The sequence below is a fragment of the Eschrichtius robustus genome, chromosome 1 (assembly GCF_028021215.1).
Source record: "Eschrichtius robustus isolate mEscRob2 chromosome 1, mEscRob2.pri, whole genome shotgun sequence".
Classification (NCBI taxonomy): domain Eukaryota; kingdom Metazoa; phylum Chordata; class Mammalia; order Artiodactyla; family Eschrichtiidae; genus Eschrichtius; species Eschrichtius robustus.
Window position 1 is genome coordinate 87,193,904 of NC_090824.1, and position 16,809 is coordinate 87,210,712.

The 16,809-nt window shown below is 42.0% G+C and overlaps 1 protein-coding gene across 1 annotated transcript in view; it reads right to left on the reverse strand.

Moving 5' to 3' along the window:
• FSIP1 (fibrous sheath interacting protein 1) overlaps positions 1–16,809 on the reverse strand; it is a 206,603-nt gene that overhangs the window by 16,866 nt on the left and 172,928 nt on the right. The window lies entirely within an intron of this gene.

Here is a 16,809-nt window from a genome sequence, read left to right on the forward strand (position 1 = left end):
TTCACCTGCCCCTGGGGATTCACCACTCCGATGTCTGTCTACAACTTTCAGTGGACAATACTACCGAAGACAGAAAAGGAAGAGTGCATCCTGAGATGTGTAGTTGCTTCAATGTTACAGGTCTAGACAGAGGCCAGGGACATTCCAATAGCAGTGCATTCTGGGAGGAGGATTTGATCATACACATTTAATCTCTGCTTGTAGATGTTATCAGGGCTGATTGTTTCAACCAAGATCTTAAGGATTTAAAAACATTTCTTCTCTTCCAGTGATGCTCTCAGGAAATAAATCAAACAAAAGTATAGAGCTATGTTCTATAAGAATTCAGCTGAACAGCATGCCACCTGAATTGCAACAATGTCAAAAAGAATGTGATTGAAATATATTGAAAGACACTGAAAAAAATTTCTCCTTCTTTAAAGAATCAGCACTGTCCCTGATTTACATGGTGGATTATCTAGGACAACACTAATCTCCCTTCACAGGGGAATGAACTATCTGAAAACAAGAAATTCCCATAAGAAAACCTAATCATGAATTGTAATCGCCTTAATTTCTACTTCAGTAAATTAAAACAATGCTGTTGGCCTACTTTGTAGTACACAGTAAGAATTAACCAAATATTCTGCATTTATAAAGTATTGGGGGGGAGCTGTTATTAGAACTAGTATAGTTAATTCCCCATTACTGTGCAATGCTTCTAATGCAGCTAACAAAAAGTAGTACATTAAACAAATTTTGTATCATGCTTTTAAAAAATATTATGTGTTTTAAAATTATATTTAACTTCCATATACTGAAAACCAGTTTTCATAGTGGCGAGTACCATTATGAGTTTGAGAGTAACAAGAAATTGCCTGGGAATGTATTCTTAATAATCATCTGGGATTCAAAATTCAGGTAAATCACCCTAAGGTTAATATGCACGTCAAAAAAAATAGGAGTTGAATTACATATTAGCAAATCCTACTTTTAATCACTAGACATTTCATGCATCCAGATGCATAGAAGCATTCCCTTCACCCTACTATGTAAATGTAGTTAACTAGAAAATGAAGGCAGTCATTATATGGTACTAGATAACTAAAATATACTTTCAAAATCTGCGTATATAAAATTCCTTGTAACGAGTAAACAATTCCCTAGGATTTAGAAAGCGTCCACTGAGTGTCATCCTCAGCAAACATCCAAACCAAAGGCTTAACATAAGAAATTTCCAGACCCTAGAAAAAAATCAGTCCATACTAGAGCAAGAGGGTGAAGGATTATGGAAGGAGGTCTCTGGGAGGGGTGGGGAATAAAAGAGGGGGAGGTGGAAGATGGGTAGATGATCTGATATGTTTGCTCATGTCCCCAAATAATATTGATAGGATAGATGCTTGGAAGTTCTGAAGACGTATTTAGCTAGATACACAGAAATTTAAGTAAAAGGAAAAATAAAGCAATTATGAACTCTGGGGAAAACAGAAAGCTAGTTTTTCAGATAGATAACAGAAAATTAAGCAAAAGAAAATACGGTAATTATTAACTCTAGGACAAACAAAAAAGTTGTACAAGAAAGGATACTATAGTATACTACTTGCTTTGGCTGTAAATAATGCTTTTGCAGTCATCATAATATAAATAGTGATGACTGGGATAACCAAAAATTGTGATTTAACTATTTTGGAGAAGTGGTAGGAGAGAGAAGGAATGTTTGGAGTAACAATGTGAAATCCTTGGCTACAATTATAGGAAGTCAATATATAATTGATATAACGATACATTACCATCATATTATTGATATGAAATGTTAGGTCATTGTCAATTGATATAAAACTGATCAATTAGGAAGGCAAGCTATTAAGAAATAATATAGAGTTAAAGCAGGGGAAACCTTCTAAAGGAATTAAAAGGGGTTGACTCTGGAGAGCAAAACTAAGAAATGGGGAAGAATGGGCAAGGAGCTACCATTTTTGTTTAAAACATTTTAACACAACTATTTCTTTATTTTATTACTATAAGAAAAATTAAAATTAACTTAAAATAAAATATAAAAGTGATTTAAATGCATTCAAAATTTTTAAATAAAATTAATTTAAAAATAAATATCTGGGGCTTCCCTGGCAGCACAGTGGTTAAGAATCCACCTGCCAATGCAGGGGACATGGGTTTGAGCCCTGGTCCAGGAAGATTCCACATGCCGCAGAGCAACTAAGCCCGTGCGCCACAACTACTGAGCCTGCGCTCTAGAGCCCGCGAGGCACAACTACTGAGCCCACGTGCTACAACTACTGAAGCCCGTGCACCTAGAGCCCGTGCTCCACAACAAGAGAAGCCACCACAATGAGAAACCCGCGCACCCCAATGAAGAGTAGTCCCCCACTCACCTCAACGAGAGAAAGCCCGCGCGTAGCAATGAAGACCCAATGCAGCCAAAAATAAATAAATTAATTAATTTAAAATATTATTTTTAAAAAATAAATAAATAAATAAAAATAAAACTCTGGAATATTAAAATGAAATTCCCAACTGGCTATATCTTTGGGCATCAGAAGCAGATCCAGGTTTCATGGAGCCTGAAGTTTATGTAATATTGGAGCAGGGGAGGGTACTTCTTTAAGAAAAAGAATACAAAATTATAAATAGAAAATAGGTATAAAAGTGAGTTTTTCTTCTTTGGAATGTGAAAAAGATCACAACAAATTAATGGGGGAAAAATCAAGTCCATCTCTTACACTATCTCTTTAGGTCATTTACCAGAAATGCTTATGTTTCCTGACTGCAACCTAGCTTCCTCTCCCCACTCAAGGTTCATACAAGAGAGGGCCCCTGAAGCTTAAGCTTCACTGGTTTCATAGTAAATCTTCTGGGTGCTCCAAGATAAAGCATAACACATTTGAGTCTGTATGTACACAGAAATAAGCTCAACTACAATAACCCTGATCCTCTGGGGGAAGCAGCCCAATGGGAAAGAAAACACAGAAGACTAGAACTTGGGCTTCAGTTCAAGCTTTGCCACCTTGTGCGTATCACCTAAGGGACCCATTTCCCGCAGCTGTGAAATAAGGAATTGAAGATGATCTCTACATTAACTTGTAGCTCTAAAATTGCTTTTTATGATAACTACTCTAAAATTAAAAGTACATATTAGAATAAGCTGTTCTATTGCACCTCAGAATGTCACCTGGGTAGAATTTATGAAAACAATAACAAAAAGAGAACTTTTATTTCTTTAATTTCTTCACAATACCATCTTGAACTCAAAAAAATAACTAAAAATTCTCTGGTCTCAAAACATTGTAAGTACAAGTGAACCAAATATATTAAGCTCTCAAATTAAATTAATTTCATTACAGTGTTTCTGGGTGGTAAGACATCAGAACCTTCAACACAAGCCATCTTTCTCATCTTCTGATTCCCTGCAGAGCCTTGCCCACAGTACATGCTCAGTAAATCAGTGTTGTGAAAGGTTGCTGAGTGTTTTGAAATGGCTAAGTACTACATTAATGTAAGTTATTTACAAATGCGGAACTGGACTAAATGGGGCTTATCATAAACATCCCTAATGACCCTTGATAGGTCAGGGGCCATAACCTAGACCCTTCATCCAGATTGCTTTGAAAATCTGAGCTAATAAGCTCCGTATCTGAACGACTCACTGTGCGAGCGCAGTCAAGTAACCATCTGTTCAAGTCTTTACCTCAAAGTATTCGTCTTTCACGCCAGCTCTCATTTTCCAGTATTTCATAAACGAGTTATTATTCATGCTATTCCTGTCCTTCATGAAATTCATCATAGTGCATCTCAGTCTTCATTTTTCCAGACCAGAGCCCAATCTATTTTCTCTCCTTCTATGAAAGCCCCTCTTTTCCCATCCTCACTTAAGTAGCCTTTTTATGGATCTTCTTTCTTGTTTTAGCCAAAACACACACACTCTGTAGTCACAGAGTAAATGTATTGGATTTTCTCATCAGGAAAAAACTATAGAACGCTTGTGGTGTTAGTTCTCCTGCATCTTGCTGGTCTTGTTGGCACCCCAGGTGATGTCGTACAGAATAATAATAACTAGCATTTACTAAGCACCTACTCTGGGCCAGATACTGCCCTATGCATCTTACATGTATCCATTCCTTTAATCTCCATAACAAACCTATGCAGTAGATAACTATTGTTATTCCCATTTTATAGATGAAGAGCTGAGGCAATGAGGAATTAAGTAATCTGTCCTTGGTCATACAACTACTAGGTGGTGGGACTTGAATCCAGATTGTCTGGGTCCAGAGCTTATATGCCTTACATAGCCTCTCATTGTAAATGAGTTCTCCCTCTACCATTCTCTAAGTATCCTTTTCCCAACTGACATTCGTTTTTCTGTCCATCCCCTCAGATGTTAAAAACTCTTCCTGTAGATTATTTCACTTAACTTTGGATCTTATTACCCCGACTACCTTAGCATCTTACACAGATTTTACACAGTGTCCTCTACTTCAGCTCACTTTAGGAAAAAAAAAAAAAAGACAACCCCACCTCCATTCACAGGGTGCCCACTGTTTATACTTCTCCACCCATGTAAATACCAGTTTGGTATAGGAGCTAAATCTGATGGGGAATGCAACTTGTAATTGCTGGAGGGGGATCACAGGCTGTGGATTACCTCACCCTCATCCCTGCCTCCCCTCCTATGCTATGTAGGTGCAGTTTCCCCAGCCATAAAAATCTCCACTCATTTGGCACTGGGTTTGTTGACAAGGCAATCACGATTTTATGTCTCTGGTGCAGATAACCAGAAAGTCAAGTATTATAAACTAGCAGAGGCAATTTTGTCCTTTGATGTAAGCTTATGTCTGATGTTGGGGTTTTTTTTTTTCCCCACAAACACTAAGTTCCTAAAGACCCACCCTATAAAGCCAATACATTTATCACAAGAGAGAAAAGGGTGGAAAGCCGGAAGTCCTAAATGATTAACAGCAAGAGTGTGGATATAAATTGCTTTCAATGACATCAAGTTCTACTTTAAAATAAACAACTAGAAAACATCCCACCCTTTGCTTAATTACCAATACATAAGTTTACAACTCTCTGTTGCAGCCACTGCTGGCAACACATAAACAGTAGTTTAGTCAAGGTTTTTTAGCCATTAGGGACAGAAATCCTTATCTCAAAAAAAAAAAAAACTCCAAAACAGGGTAGGCTATGATGAACTCCTTAAAAAACAGGGTAGGCTATGATGAACTCCTTTAGCTTTCGCTTGTCTAGAAATCTCTTCATCTCGGGCAGTAGAGGTGAGTGTTGATGTAGGATCTAAGAAGTCACCTCATGGATACCAATAAGCAGGAAATGAAGTATCAACAGGCCTGTTGGGGTCTGGAGCTGAGAAGCCCCCAGGAACCAAAGTCATGTGCTTCATCGTTCTCTTACTGAGTCCCTGTGGTCTCTTAACTCACTGCTTGTCTGATGCATGCTCCCCTCTGCAAACCAGCTTTCTCTGCTTAGTAAAGGTTTCTGCTCTCTCACAACCTCAGCTTGCCCAGGTAGCATGAGTTAACTCTGATCTGCACTCAGCATGACATTAAGAGTCTGGCACCCACCAATGAATGACAGTGGTCTCTATGTCTATTAGCTCAAATTTTCAAGCAAGATAACCAGGTTGGTCACTGACCAAATGACGGACTGAAATGTCAGTTTCAAGTGTTTACCACTAGTCCAATCACCTGCGGTGAGGGTCACATAGTATGAACTTGGCCACTCGAGTCCATGCTTTTGGGTAAGGGGGATTTCCCAAAGAAGAAGGCATGAGCAGAGCAGGGACCCCAAAATAAATCTACCACATTGCTAAACTAGAATTGCTATTAAGTAAATAACCAATAGAAGGGACCTGACACTTAATGAAGTTTTATAGCCAACTAAAGGATTAAGAATCAAGGAGTTGCCAAACTTCACCAATCTCTTTCAGTCTGAGCACTCATTGAATAGCTAATTGAGATATAAAAGTAGAATTACTTGTCAGAAAATATTCACTTGTAGATAGAATGGTAAGACTTCCAGGTGGACTACAGAACAGCACTTTCAAGTCAATATGCTCCTAATCAGCTCATATAGGCTCAACAGAGTCACATCTTGTGGTTCTTAAGAGTAAACAAGTCTGAAAATGATGGGAGTAAGTGATTAGTGTTCCTCTGAATGTCTGCGTCAACAAGTATACACTGCCAAGGACTCATAGAAGGAATAGGCTTATTCATCTTTCCCCCTCCTTAGCTCCTTCCCTCCCTATCCTATTCTTCCCACTTCCTCTCTTACACTGAGGCTACCCCAGTCACACAGAGGCAAGTCTGGCAGGTACAATGCTCTTCAGAGGCCACAAAGGTCCTGGCGGCCAGGCAAGATCTGGCATATTTTTACCCAGAATAGTCAGAGGTTGTTCAGCCAGAGGAGGCTCTGAACTCTAGTCAAAAGGTCACTGCCAGAGAAACTATGTAAAACATTAGGAATAAGGGCTGAGGCAAGGTTGTAAACAGGAAAATGAGTCAGCCCCCAGCTCAGAAGCTGGAGGATCTGTGGATAGAATAACATAGTGTGAAATAGGTCAAGATGAGCGGCTCTGAAGTGAGTTCATAAATGTCGTGATGGTATTGGAAGTCTGCTTTTATGAGGGGCCTGCCATGTCAAAGTAACCATGTAGCATAGGACACCCCCCTTGCCCAGGCCACCTATCTTCCCCGAATGACTAGGAGAGGCAGGGCTTGGAAGGGTTTGCCTGATGTGTTTGCTCCATGAAAGGCTGCTGTGCCCGTGAGCATTCGGTGATGGTTCTTCCCAGCCTAGGTGCCAGAGCTGGTCTCCATGACATCAGGCTTTCTGTTTCTAAGAGGACGAGAAGGGTGGGATGCCAGCAGGATCCCAGTGTATAAAGGAAGGGTGGGCATGGGTGGGAGGAGCTAGAAGCAGGGTATGGGATCCTCCATTCCTCCAATTTGAAAAGGGGCCAGGAACTCAGCTTTAGTTGATGACATAGTCAGAAGGGTGCAGATGAGCCTGGAGGAGAGCTAGATCGACTTCACAACTTCAGTTTCTAAAAGAATGATGGGGGAAAGGGGCTCTCATTTTTCCATTCTGGGAGAAAATTATCATTTGAGCATTGCCAACAGCTGCTGTTTTTTAGCAGGAGAGACAGCAGATCAACTTCAATCAGATTCCCCTTGTTCTGAGCGAGTCACTGGAATGGCCCTTCTGTAACACATCTGTCACTTCCTTGCCAGAAACAAGGCTTGGGTTCCAGCTCTGCAGCTGGAAGGAGCCTGGCACCCCTGTCCCACATTCTCCCAGCAAAACAAAGCTTAACCAGGAGGTTGTCGGAAATGAGGTGAGCAAGTTTGTACACAGAGCATTTCTTCTGGTCACAGGGGGCTGGAGCACCCACCCACCCACCCACCCAGCCCCCACTCCCTGGGGAAATATATCCTATATGTTACTTTTAGAACAACTAAGTCTCACTGCTATGCAAGATGGCTAGTTTATCGGATAGTAACAGTTATGAAACTCATTTGCACAGTCTTCTCTACTCTCAGTTTGAAGTTTATTTTTACTATGTAGAGATAAGTTGGGTCAGAGGAGGTCGTGATGGGGTCAGAAGTCAAGAGAGCCACTAGCTACTTAAATGCTTAAACGTGCGCCAGAGTCCAGATCAAGCTTCACCCTTTTGTCGGAGGTCAGCTGGGAGATGAGTCAAGTTAGAGCGATTTGGTATCATCAGAAGAGATAACCAACAAGGACCTACTGTATAGCACAGGGAACTCTGCTCAATACTCTGTAATAACCTAAATCGGAAAGAATTTGAAAAAGAATAGATGCATGTATATGTATAACTGAGTCACTTTGCTGTACACCTGAAATGAACACAACATTGTTAATCAACTCTACTCCAATATTAAAAACAAAACTAAACTAAACTAAAGAACCCCTGCATGCCCACAGGGCTGCAGAACTTTAAATACTTCTCTTGACATCATGTAAACTTCCCATTAAGAAGAAAGTGACCTCAGAACTCTGTCTCCGGGATCTTCAGCATGCGCTTTCTGGGCTAGCCTAGAAGCAGTGGTGCCATGGTCACTACAGGACCATCCCCAAGAAGGGCTCATTTAAGGTCAGGTCAGGCGAGGCTATCCAACAGGTGTTAAAGAGGATAACTGATCACAACTCACACCCAGTCCAGGAGGACATGGAGGAGGCCATCTACTGGTGCCGAAACAAAGTGGAGATACGGCATGGCCTAAAAGGTAGTGCCTGACCTCACACGGCCTGTCAACGGATCGAACAAAGCCTCCAGGCTCTGACCAAGAGGACTTCTGCTTTCCAGAGACATGGGCCCTCGATTTGTGATCAGTTCCACATTCATCAGCTGCTCTGAGGACAACTCTTCTGCCTTTTGCTGTGAAGTGCCTCACTATGGTAGCATTATCTAGACGGCCCCAATCAGAGAGAACCCTCAGTTGGACCCCACCTGTCGCTGAGCAGGACCCGAAGGGACCTTCCCAGAATAGGACTCCCCCATGCCCATGTCCTCCGCCTGCCTTCTGTCTGTAGAAAAACTCTACCAAAGCATAAGTTTAATCAGAGACATGAAAAAAGGCAGAAGCGAAGGAAAACAGTCAAACAGGACCAAATAATAATAGTTTAGCCATTAAACAAAGTCAAGGACCTTTAGTTCCTCCTCAAGGGCTTTAGATAATACTCTGAGCTGTTTTGCAGGTACCGACGCTCCCACCAGATGGAGGAAGTGAACTGTATGCTGCCACCAGCGCATGGATCCCAGACTGATTGGAACCACAAGGCTGATGATGTTGACTTCCTATTACCTCACCTCCAACCAATCAGAAGAAGGTCCACGAGCTGATCACACACCCCACAACCCCCCTCCCTCACCCTCTCTTTAAAAAACCTTTCCCTGAAAGCCTTCAGGGAGTTCGGGTCTTTCAAGCACTAGCTGCCTAGACTCTTTGCTTGGTGCCCTGCACTAAACACCGCACTTTGCTTTGCCACAGCCTGGTGTCAGTAGACTGGCTTTACTACGCACGGGCGAGCAGACCCAAGTTTGGTTCAGTAACACACCCACATAAGTGAGACCCCTCAGAGAGATGCCCAACCCTGGGAACTGGAAAAGGAAACTGAGTATTTCCTTGAATGGACAAGAAGTTTCCTAGCAGCACAGACAAGCCGCTGCACTGGCATTCAAATGCTCCAACATGACCATATCCGGTTTATCCATCACCCAGAGCTGCGCACCTGCCTGCAGCTGGGCCGAGTGGATCTAACAAGGCTTGTGCTGCCCCCAAAGCTGTGGATCCAGGTATCGCTATTGATGCCACTGCCACGCCCCTCCTGTCACCCTCAGGCACGTCATGCCCCTCTTGCCTCTCATCCAGGACTTCCCTATTGCTGCTGAGTTGTGACTTGCTAATGAGGTGTGAGATGCTCAGCTGGCCACTTCTAGGCTTGTGCAAATCAGTCAGCCCTTGGAGTAGACCAAGAGGGGAGAGGAACCAGTGAGTAAAATCCTTCCCCTTCCTCCTCCTGGAAGGACTGCCCTGAAATGTAGTCCCCCATATGGATTCTCTCTGAAGGTGTCCCCCAAGATGAAACAATCAGCGTTGTCGCCCCCCTCCCCATTTCTGCTTTTCTGGTGTTGCTTTAGCCAATTAAGTGGCAGCCTGTGAGTTTCAGGCTCTGCTCTTCCAGACTGAGACAGTCACAGTAAGCAACAGCCTCCAAGTGCGGGCAGGGCTCTGGAAGTGGCAGCTTGAGCTGCACAGGATGAGCCTGGGAGCACTGGGCCAGCAGCTCCACCCCAGCCTCTATAAACTGGTCAAAGGCTCCCAGGGTGGAGCTGGCTGCGTGCAGACACTGCAGAGCTATGGCCAGCACTGTCGAGATCCTATGAGGCAAAGTAACGCTTTAGGATCCTTGGGGCTCATGGTTTAATAGCTTGGTTCCTACTGCCAGTGCTAGACGGGAGCAGCAGAGCACTGCTCAAGGGATTGGCTCAAAGGAGAAAAGCCCTTGGAGTCCTGGGAGGACATTTGCCCAGGGCAGCCAGAGGGAGGTAGCAGAGCTGGAGGGATTATATGAATTGGAGCTAAGGGGAGACAGCCCAGGTCATAGCTTAGGTTTGAGTGTCAAGATAAACAGAAAAAAAAAAAAAAATGACAAACACGAGGTGTAAAAGTGGCCATGGAATGGTGTTCCATACCAAGTCACATCCACTGCAAAGACAGAGGAGGTCTGCCTTCATTCTGGGCGGGCAGAGTTCAAGACCAGGCCGGAGCTCTAAAGAAAGTTAAGCAGGAGCAGACCCTACCATGTCAGCAGCCACTGATGGATCAAAATGAAGGGCTGGGTAAGCCATGCAAATATGTGACATTCCTCTACATCTTACATGCATCTCCAGCATCCTTTCTCCATGTTGTTTTCCCACAGCCATTGATATTTCATTTGGTAAAGTGCCCCAAGTGTTCCCTAGGCTGCATGTTATCTTTCTGAAAAAAAACGAAAACCCAAAAAACAGGAACCCCCAGGTGGAGAGGAAATACCCTTAACAGCAGCATACAGTAGGAGATGGAGGCTGCCATTTCTGAGTTTAAACCCCAGCTCTCTCACTCCTAGCTGTTCCATTCCATATTGGGCAGAGTATTTGATCTCTCAAAACCTCAAATGTCTAAACTGTAAAAGTGAAAGAACAACTTGCTGACTCCTAACAACTGGTTGTGAGGAGTACTAACAACTAACAATATGCAATGAGCATGAGATACACGCGTGAGGCTGCTAGCACTGCACCTGATGCAGAGTAGGTAGGATTTCAATCAATGCCGGAACACCAGGAGGAACACGAAGCTTGACTGAGAAACACTAGTGGCTAGATGACCCAGCTACGAAGTTATCGACTTAAGTCTGTATGTTCCAAGTTCCAGTGGCCCCTACCACTGAGGGTCTCTCTGGGGTACCAGGAATAGAGCTTTGCACATCACATCACAACCAACAATCTGCAATGAGTGAACTGTCCTGTATACTCTAATGGATTCATATGGGGCTACAGCAACCATCAGATGCCAGGAGAGGACACACACGAGAGAAAGGTTGGAACATGAATCTTCGTCTTCCCTGCAGGAAGCTTACACTTCAGGGCAGATGTTATTAAGTCTTCAGTACCAGAAAGTACCGTAGTAACCAAAAAGGACCAGAAAGGGGCTGGTTTCAAGACACCTTTATCACTGCTCAAAATAATCAATGTCAGGACTCAAGATGAATTTTGTGAAGCAGAGGAATGTAGGTGAAATGCATTTATTTCATGCACAGGACACTTTTCCTTTTCACCAATGTCCCCGCCTTGCTCTGCTCCCTTCCCTAAGGCATCTGAAGACCCCATGCTGCCTCCTCAGCCCTCTCCGCCTGAGCACACATTCCTCAAAAAGTATACTCAATTCCAAGGCATTTTAAATGTCCCACTGCCCTCACATCAAAACTTACCTGTCCTGAGATGTGTTTCCTCATTACTCTCCCTCAGACAAAGAGATCTAGGTCCGTCTATAATCCTCCCAAGGAACAAGCTCGAATTTTACAGGAGCTTCTTCAAATCAGAATGACTTAGTCCAAAGACGTGATTCTAAGAATGGGAATCCGGGCCCCACAGCTGGATGGTAGAAGATATTTGAGAGATACCATTTTTAGCAGCCTCAAAGAAGCCATAGAGTGAGACCTAGTCTAGCTCTACAAATGATTGGTCCTGTCAAATCTCAACAGATCTGATTTTCCTCTTGGGTGTAAATCTCGCGCCAGAGAGTTAACTCCACGTTTAACTTGTTAATCAAGGAGAGCTTTTTCTGGTTACAAACAGACGACCTGTAGCTTTTCCCAGGGTTAAACAAGTGCTCCTGAAGCTGTACCCAGTCTAGACATGTATCTGAAACATCAAATTACCCCTGTATAGTCTGCATGGCACACAACGCCCAACGTCATCACATAAACATGAAGCTCCCTACTAATATCGCTGCTCAGTGAACTGTCCTTTCACATTTGCCAATCTGAAAGTGAAACCATGCTACCACTAAGAATAAGGATAGTATGCTGTGAACAATAACTGCCAAGTTTTGCTATGACCCAAAAATTGTGGGAGTTAAATTCTCTAAGAATTAAACAAAAAATCCATGTAGCGAACTGGATCCAAATTCATAAGGATCTAAATTGCTTGATGCATATTCTCTCTGAATTTAATTTTCCCTTCCACATAGAGTAAGAGGCTATATGAAAGGGATAACTCTTTCCACCTCCCTGGTTGTCGGGTCCTACATTAGGCAGGTGACCAAACCAGCCCTGGTCATTAGTTAGTTGCACTGGGGTTGGGGTGTGGAGTTGGGGTATGGATAGAGTTTATATAAAGTCAAGGACCATCCACCATGTACCAAGAATGCTGACATACATTATTCCATTGCATTCTCCCAACTACCCAATGAGGGGAATTGGGAAATCATTCTCCACATTGAACAGATAAGGAAACTAAGGCTCAGAGAAATTAAGTACCTTGGTCCAAGGCCCAGAAATAATAAAAACTGAAGCCAGAGCTTTTCATACTCTTACTGTCTTCATACAGATGCTCAGAAGAGTTGGTTAAGCTCCATTTTCCAGGGGAGGCACTCTGCCAGCAGCATGGTACCATGACATGCCCCCTCCACACTCTATTTTACATCTGAAAATGTTATAGAGCAGGACAGCCTAATAGAGCCCCTTCCACTTCATAAACCTGAAGCAGAAGTATGAACAAGAGGCCCCTTCCACTGGCTGACAGCTGCCCCCTGCTTCCCCCAAACCTGGAGTGCCAGGTTATATCAGCACAGCACCCGCTTCGTCTGCCTTCCCTGATAGATGTTAAGTTTCTCAAGACTGGGACGAGGTCCTCCCCGTCTCTGTGTCACCATGTCTGTGGCACAAGAGAGACACAAGGCAAAGTTTTATTGGCTATACGAAACTTTCTTTGGGTGCTCCGCCACTTTCTACAGTGGCACTCACTCTATAAACTAAACTCACTGGTCTCAGTCTGTCCCCCCAGGATACAGCCCAGCCCCTTCTCTCCCCTGTGTCCTGTTCCCTCTGGACCCTGCTCTCTCCATTTGGCTTTGGAAGGTAATGGTTTAATGGATTAATGAACCTTCACTGATTATCTGGGAAGACCAGATACCAGTGCCTTAACTCCTAAAGAATTCCCAAACATTTCAGATGCCAGCAACAGTAGTCAGACAGACAAATTGGTTGAAGGAAGAGGATACTTCTGGTCCTCTCTGAATAACCCTCCACAGGCAATGACTCACCCTAGCTGTGGATGCCCCCTCATCCCCACCAACTTCAGGAATTTGGTTCCACTGACCAAGGAAAAATGCTTCAGATTCACAAAAATTCCCAAGTGCAATAAAAAGCCTACACTCTGGACCTATCACTGTGATATTCACTACATGTTTGACATAGAGGTTTAATTTGGTCTGCCATGAAAATAGAACTCAATAATATTCACAGTCTTTGTGGTTAGGTTTAATTACGGAAATCTACTCATTTACTTATACAGAAAGCCACACAAGCATGGCAGAAAGCCATTTCTTTTCATAAATATTTATAGGGAAAGAGCCTTCTGAAAAGGTTCTTTATTAGTAAATAAATACTTCAAATAAGCAAGGCAAAATAGGGTCCCCACCTTTCATAGGATATATTTTCTAATCATGTCATGTTAACATTCTCTCTTTTGATTTCCAGTGATAGGCTAGGACGAGCTCCAGCCTCTGCTCCAGGTTGGGGTGCTGAGTCACTTATTTAGAATGGAATATGCAGGGTATCAAGACGGACAAGTACAATCCATATTCAGTGTGGTGGTATTAAAACATCACCTAATTGAATATGTTAAAATATCCTGGCTGAAGACATAGAAAAAAAAAAAAAAAGCAGTAGAAGCTTTATATCTTTGTACTTTCTGATTTTATGATATAAAAATACTGTCCCTGGAAGTCAGACAAAATAATGAACAGCCTTTATCTCCTTTTAATCAAATTTCAAATTAATGTTTTAACTTCAAGTATGCATGGTAAAAACACAATTTCCCCAAAGCAGTTAATAATAATTAATTTAAGGATGATAGGCTGAAATACAAAATGCATTTGGAAAAAATGGAAACACAGGGAAGTAGATTCATATAAGTGCTTCCATTTGCTGGATGTAAATTCCCTTACTATAATTACCATTTTTTAATGTCCAAAATCTTCCCCACATAGACCATCCTTGTAAAATGCCAAAACAACTAACTTAATAAATCTAGTTTTTTAATTATTAAAATGCATTTTAACTGAATTCATTAGTTAATTAAGCCAGTGACTTTTTCACGACTAACTTGTTAAAATTAATTTTGTACTTATAAATTATGAGTCTATCAATCCATAGTATTAATATAATTATGATCCCATAACTAACTTACCATATTAAAATTAATAATATATAACTGTGAAGCCAGTGGAAATGAAAATCTTTAGATGTAGTTAATTACTTTAATGAATATATGAAATTGAAGATTCATTAGGGATTTTAATACTCTATTTCAGAGAGATTGCTCTCTCTGCTTCCCCTTGCTGCCCTATTGAGCATTCTCAACCCCGAGAATCCAATCAAAAATGTAAGTTACACCATTGGGTGCTTTTCTACTTAGAATCCTCCAATGGTTCCCCAGCTTCCTCAGAGTAAAAGCCAAACTTCTAGGAGTTTGGTTCCCCTATCACTGTTGGGTTTTTATCTCCTATTTCCCTCCTCATTCACTCCATCCATCCACACTCACTACCATGCTGTTCCTTGAACATGAGGGGCATGCTCCTGTCTTAGGGATGTTGCCCTTGCTGTCCACCTTCCTGAAACGGACCACCTTCCAGATATCTTCACAACTTGTTCCCTCATGTCTTTCAAGTATTTGTTCAAATGCCACCTTCTCATGGAACCCTTCCCTGACCACCCTACGTAAAAGTACAACAGCTTCCTTCTGTACTTCCACTCCTGATGCCCCTTCCCTGCCTTATTTCTCTCCATACACAGCACTTCCCCTTTTTACATTCTCTATAATTTACTTGTGTTTTGTTGCCTGCCTCCTTCCACTAGAATGCAAGCAAAATGCGGACAGAGATGTTGACTGCTCATTTCATGACTCTATCCCCAGAGCCTAGAAAAGTATTTTGACATAGTAGGAGCTTAACCAAATTTGGTTAATGAATGAAATACTTTTTCTTGGAGAGGTATGTGTTGCACCTGTATGTGCTCATACCATGACTTAAGCATCCTTTTTTATTCTCTGGTAAAATTTGATCTCCTACTTGATGAGTGGTATTTGCACTATTTGGAATCTTTGCTCGAATAATTTGATGAATCACTTTTTCTTACTTCTGTTGTCATAGTAGTATCACAAACCAATATGTTTCTTTTGGACAGTCTAGTGTTTCTAAATTTTTTTAATTTAAATACCTTCAAGAAGAATGTGTATATTCTCTAATCTGCCAGGACAATCCTTCTCTCTACTGTCCTACCCTCATCCATCTCATACATTTATATAACCTTGCTGCTCTCTGAAGGAATTTTGCTTAGCAGCACCTGCATAGAGCATATTATAGATTTCATAAACTAGCCCCATTTCCAAATGCAACTTTCTACTTTAATTTCTCAACAATTCCATTTTTTGGCCAAGAACAATAACTTTCTCAAACTACTTTTCCCTTTGTTCATTTCCATCACCACATCAGCATATGATCCTTTCAGGACTATTTCTCACAACAAAATAAAGTATCTATAACATGGTGAGAATTACTTTGTCAGTGGTAAGGGACAGAGAAAGGAGCTTCACTGTTGTGTGGATGCCAGCAGACTGCCTAGATTGTCTCCTTCCTGCTAGTACACACGTTATCTTACACCAAGACATCAGTGGTACCTGCTATATCCTGCTCTTCAGATCCTATTAGCATGTCACAAAATATTGAACTAGCATGATATCCTGTGTGATGAGCAACAACCTTGTGGACAAAATGGTGTCACAGTGCCAGAAAGGAGGTATCACCCACCCTGAGGCAAGACAGTGAAGTTATTATGCTGCTCCTACCAGATAAAAGCAAATTATTTCTAGGGTATTCTCTGCTTATTTGCCCAGAGGAAAAGGCATTTGCCAGATAAATAAATGCACCACAAATATCAAGGCATGTGTTTGGCTGCTCCAAAAAAGAGACTGTATCTTAAATGGAGCAAGTGTCCACTAATCTCTGAAAGGTCTTAATATTGCCTTTTCCCTGGTTACTCTAATAAGTACGCTCAGGTCTCTTTTGTAGAGCCCTGTCTAACAAGTTTTTGACCTTGCTTCCTTCCATTTAAAGGATGTCGGGCTTATGAACTGATCCCTGTCTGGGAATTAGGTGACAGGTTATGACTTCCTACTGCAATGAGTAAAATCAGGCCTCTGTTTGCCCAAGATGCAGAGTTTTTTGGTTGTAAAAACCAAGTAGCATAGCTAAGTGCCTATCTATTTCAGTCACAGGGATCCCATCATCAACAGCCATTTCCAAAGATCCTTGATTGTCATTCCAATTAAAATGCCCATCCTGAAGCCTATTATGGTAGCCCTGTTGCCCACCTTGCCTTCTAATGGTAAAGTGCTGCTCCTTAAGCTCCATTATCTCAGGATCCTAATATCCCTAGTAACATCAGGGAGCCCCATTTTAGCTTGAGCATCTTCCATCAGCACCACTGGCCTACAGAGAATGACCACTCATTTTTTTC